At 37.8% G+C, this 5412-nt stretch overlaps 1 long non-coding RNA gene across 2 annotated transcripts; it reads right to left on the reverse strand.

Moving 5' to 3' along the window:
* Window positions 1-2526: 2526 nt before the first annotated feature.
* LOC137744735 (uncharacterized) lies at window positions 2527-3545 on the reverse strand. Of its 2 annotated transcripts, XR_015954127.1 has the most exons (4): window positions 3527-3545; window positions 3182-3278; window positions 2969-3054; window positions 2527-2870 (listed from the first exon to the last, which is right to left on the reverse strand). It is a non-coding gene; the product is annotated as an uncharacterized LOC137744735 (long non-coding RNA). The 2 variants fall into 2 exon arrangements; XR_015954126.1 differs by lacking the exon at window positions 3527-3545 and having other exon boundaries at window positions 3182-3443.
* Window positions 3546-5412: the final 1867 nt, after the last annotated feature.

Raw genomic sequence — 5412 nt, forward strand, 5'->3', positions numbered from 1 at the left:
TATTGAAAATGATGATATTGATCTCTTTTTAATATGTTCTCTCTTTTTGAACTTTCTTGTTTCTGTGGTGGTTTAATTTAACTTATTAATGCATTTAAGGTTTTTAATATGTTCCCTCTTCTTCTCATGTAGTCGCCAACTGTAAGCATCATTCTTTGGGACTTGGCACCCAACTATTGCTTTTATTCGCTGCTTTCTTGCCAGGAACCCTTTCTGAGCACCCTGTGCCTTTCCAAACTTCTGAAGAGCTCAAAATTATGCTTTAGATTTGACTCTGTTCCAAAATCAACAGGGGCACTCGTATCAATCAATTTCCCCGCACCAGCCGCAGCTTCCAAAGCTGCTGCAGTTGCCGCCATGTCTGCCCGTACTGCTCCCACCACTGATAGTCCTAGATTTTGACCTCCTAATTCCAACCCTCACAACGCAAACCACAATTAACTCTTCCAGGAAGGGCTCCATAAACCACTTTGCAAGTTTCGACCTTCGAATGGTAATCTCTTTTATATCATCAAAAGTTATTCCCTCTGACCTTTCATCATCACTGTCAATCATTGCATCATCCCCTGATGATCCATCATCTTCACTACGAGAAGCATCTCTCAACTTGGGGTGAGCCTCATGGTCCTGCTGCTTCAAACATTTTGCTATTAACTCATTCAATGCATCATCCTTGAAAGTTGCCTTGTCAGCAGATCTGGCTGATGAACACACCTGAGAGGTTGTAAGAGGGGGAGCCTTTTTCCAGGACTGTGGGGCCTCCCCCTTGTCCCACTTTGGTCGGAAATTCTCCTTTAAACTCTTGTCATCTTTCTTCTGTGCTCTTTCAGACAGAATCATCACCTCTAGAGTCACTTCCTCCATCAGAATATGAGCCCCGACGTCTCCTCCTAGATGATGAATGTGAGTGTCGGTTTCTCCCCGATGAACTTGTTCTTCTCGCATCCTCCAAGAGCGAATTTTCTAATTTTGCCATTATCCGCTGTCTCTTCCGGTATGTTTTGGTGTTTTCCTCGCATTCCTGAATAACTTATAAAGTCAGCATTCGAAAAGAAGACAAAATCATCAACATATTATTTCCATCTGTTGGTTCAAAACTACTTCAACTTGACAGCAAACACATTAGTTTGTAACAAAAAATTTGAAACCTAAAAATTCTAATCTGCTACTAACAATTTTGCTGACGGCTAATAATTCACAATTTCACACAGAAGAAACACAAGATATATAGAGATGCTCGGCTTCATCCTCTGTGAACCCATCTAAGTCATTCCTCAAAAACAACATCTCCTTTCAACCCTAACACTGTATATGGAACACCCATTGCTTAAACTCCCTAAATTCCCAGCTCAAAACTGACTCGCAGAATGGTAACAAATCGAAAAATTTCCCAAAAAAATGAAAAAAAAAAAACCTCCTTTCAACCCTAAGACTGTACATGGAACACCCACTTCCTTAATTCTCAAAATTTCCAGCTCAAAACCAACCCCAAGACATTGGTAACGAGTCGAAAACCTTCTCAAAACCAAACTGTATTGAACACCCATTGCTCAAATTCCCAAAAGTTCCAGCTCAAACAACCAAATCCCAGAATTACAACTTCTGAATTTCAGACAATATTAATCCTTAATCTCTGCATATTACAGCAGACCTCGCTCAAAACCCAAAAGGGTATTTAGTATTTACCGATTTTAATTCTTAAAACCAACCTAAAAAAACAAAAATTCTCAGCAAACAATACAAAGAAAGTAGTCAAATTTCTGGTATTCAAACAAACAAAAGGCAACAACAAGAAGAATAAATCAATCACCTGAAAAAATCTGAGTGCTTCGGTGGTCGGATCTATCTGGATAATCCAACTACGGCAGACAAAAACATGAAAGCCGCTGAATTTAAAGAGCTTGCAAAATTTGAAACAATTATGCCTGTTTTAGGAAAGTTATTCAGCTCGCTGAGTCGACTCGCCGATACTTTTTGGTTTTTGAGAAGCTGCATGGAAACGACATGGCGTTTGGAATTAATATTGTCAATGAGGGGTGTCCGTTTGGACGATTGGACAATAAGCGATAATAATAGAGCTCAAACTCAGATGTATAAAAATATTTGAAAATCTATTTTATCAGCAGCAGAACTTCCGGCAAGAAAAAGAAGGAGAAGATACCAAGAACTAAATGGAAATGGCTAATTTGAAGATGAATTTCTTTTGTGTAGAATATATCGTTTGTATCAAGGAAAAAAAGCAGAAAAGATTTCTAGCAAAACGTTCTATCTTACCGAAGTTGTAGATTCTATACAACTTCAACTAAATTAAACAGGGATGAGCACGGTTTGTTTTAGCCTGCTTCGTTAATATAATTGGTTTTTTACGGGCGAGAGAATGAACCAAAAGAGGACGAGAGAAAGTGGTGAACATAAAACAAGTAGAGGAAAGAGACATTATCCGTTCGACCATCGTGACATGTTAACTCACTTAGAATATGAAAGTAAGGACATGAAATTGAATCAAGAAGCGTTTGGTTAACACGATTCTTGATTTTCAATTACTGAATGACAAATTTAAGCTGAACTTGAAACATAAAGAATCCAACCACTTGTATTAGGCATTTGTTGTACCGAACCATGTCCCAAACACGCTAAACCACATTTCAATATACTTGATCGAACCTATTTAATTAGTATTTAAAAGGATCCTCCACTAATCCCCGTATAACACACGAAAAAAATGCACGTCGCATACTATCATTCGTTCAAATTATCATCATTAAGCTTCACTGCCCCAATTTCCATATTCACGACGTCGCCCACGAGTCTCTAGCTCACTTGTGCAATATACTCTTCTTCGAAGGCTTTGGTTTCTTGTGAGTGTGGTTCTGCCACAAATGAAATAAAGCAGGAACACTTGGTAAGTACAAATTACCTTTTGGAAAGCCATAAATTTGAAACTACGCTAAACAAATGGAAATGGTACCTTTTGTCTTTCTAGTGCGTCATAGTCTATCCTCTCCCTCCAGTTACTCTTGCGTAGTTTGATTGGCCGATTGCCCACATACTTACCTGGAATTATTGCAGATTAATTATATACAACCATTATCATACAAGTAAAAACATATCAACAGCCTCTATGATTCTTAGTACTATCACCGAAAAGTAGAATCACCATACGAGTTAATATTTTACACACCATTCATTTCCTTTAGTGCTCCGGCCAGGTCAGATGGGTTGGCAAAGCTAACAAATCCAAAGCCCTTGGTTTTTCCAGTCCTCTTATCTCTGACAACCTAGAGATGGTGATAAAGCAGACAGATATAAGTTTTAAGATTTCAATAACAGCCAAAATTCACAAATTCTATGAGAAGTAGATGAATCAAAACGTAGTGAAAAACAGCAAAATCCACGAAATGTTATAAGAATGCAGGCACAGTCAAAATAAGGAAAACAATTGGATTCTGAGACAACCAACCAAGTATCAAACAAAAATGAGAACATCAAGCAAAGCATCTACATACTAAAGGAAAAAACAAAGTACCATGTACAGTTTTTATGGTGAGGGAAAATGAGAGGCGATTGATGCTCAGAGGAGAGAGAGAGAGAAAAAAGCAATAGCAGCTCCAAAATTTTATACAAGAAAAGAAAATCGAAGAAGGGTGTATACATGTCAGTGTGACATTGGCCCGAAACTGAATCATCTACGGCCAGCATCATTACTTTTTCCTGCAACTTATTGCAGCAACGAATAAAAAACTTCCCCGTAGTTCCTTTTTTAATTAATTTACCATTTTGTTCCAACATCGTATAAAGCTGTCATTTTCCCTCGGGTTTTCTTTTCCCTTGGATTTTCTCGGGAAACAAACAGAAAATATGGAAGGAGAGGAGCTGCGTCGTTCCGAAGCAGACACAGTTGATCTTCTGAATCAATTCGAACGTATCTTGGAATCCGATCCCCAAATGTAAGTCATTCGTACTTGTATTTTAGTAGATAATCAGTGATTGCAGGTTTAGCTTCTCTGTTTTCAGTAAAGACGCAGACTTTGTTTTTGATGAAATGCCCCATAGAGTTTTGTATATATAGGTTTTATTCGTGCTTGGTTGGTGTACCTTCACAAAGTGTAATTTCGGTGTCGAAAAGTACAGATATTTGATCCCAAATGGGTTGATCCATGCGTATGTAAAAGTAACAGCTTGGTTTTACTTGGATTTGATATTTTTTTGGAAAATGTCCATTCAGTTTTAGTTCAAATTCAAAATGTTGATTCAGTGTTCGTTCATTACTGTTACTGAATCTGGAATTTCGATAACTGTCCAAGTATGCCGTATTCTTATGCTGAAAGTTTTTGAAAGTTTTGGAAGGGTTCTCAGTTATGTTTTCGGAATATGTAGTAATGCCATCGTCAATATATTGTTCTTTCCTCTTGATTGAACCCAGAGATGAAGTGTGCTGCACTCAGCTGATGGCAACTCAGTTTTTTGGAATAGGGATCATAAGTTGGGGATTTCAATGCAAGTTCTTTTTTCGTTATATGAGGCTGCTAAGCATGCGTTTATGGCAGCAAGTAGACAATATAAGGCACTTAACAGCAAATCAGATGTATCTGGGGATGAGAAGTCTTTGTATGTGTCGTTATCCTTGGATAATAGTTTTGAAAGTGACGTCATGAAGCATAGCGGGGCGCTTTGGTTGCCAAGTAGTGATTTAGGCACTGCATGGCATTCCAGGTTTTCCCCCTTTTCATTTTCGGTTCTGTAGTACTTTTTCCTCTCTCTTATACTTGTTCTAACATAATTGTTTTAAAATAGTAGCAGATATGCATGTGACGCAACAGTCCTTAGTAGCGTCATGTTCTTTGGTTTCCTGATATGGAGATTCATCTATCTTCCTCTAGAGTTTTTGATGTGCAATTATTTACTATAATTATATATCAATAATTTTGGATCTTCTTGATCTTGTCTGCTTTTCAATTTATGTCATCATGTCATGACACCAACTTGATCTAGTGTATGTGACGCAGGAAGCTCGTTGTGTCACAGAAGCATAAGCTCTCAGCATTTTTGGATAAACAACATGTGTGGTTAATTGTTTTGCCATCTTTGTTGTCATTTTTATTCTTTCTATGCATGTTTTTGGTTGCAATTTAACAACTGATTGTAGAAACTTTTGTCTTTGTATGTTGATGCTTCTTAATAGTGGTGGTGCCGTGCATATTCTTGGTTAAATTAATCGAGTACATCCGTAATTTGGAATAGTTCTTTTCTGAATTGGCAAGAATTTTTTCAGCCGAGGAGATTGTTGGATATTCTGCTAATTGGATCAACGGAAGTGATAGCCAGTGATTGGTGGTATCTTTTGGCAGGATTACAAGGACTTTGTTGCGGATGGGATTCAAACAGAACCTTTCAACTTGATTAACGAGGAGA

The sequence above is a fragment of the Pyrus communis genome, chromosome 12, assembly GCF_041283825.1.
Source record: "Pyrus communis isolate YQ-2024b chromosome 12, ASM4128382v1, whole genome shotgun sequence".
NCBI lineage: Eukaryota > Viridiplantae > Streptophyta > Magnoliopsida > Rosales > Rosaceae > Pyrus > Pyrus communis.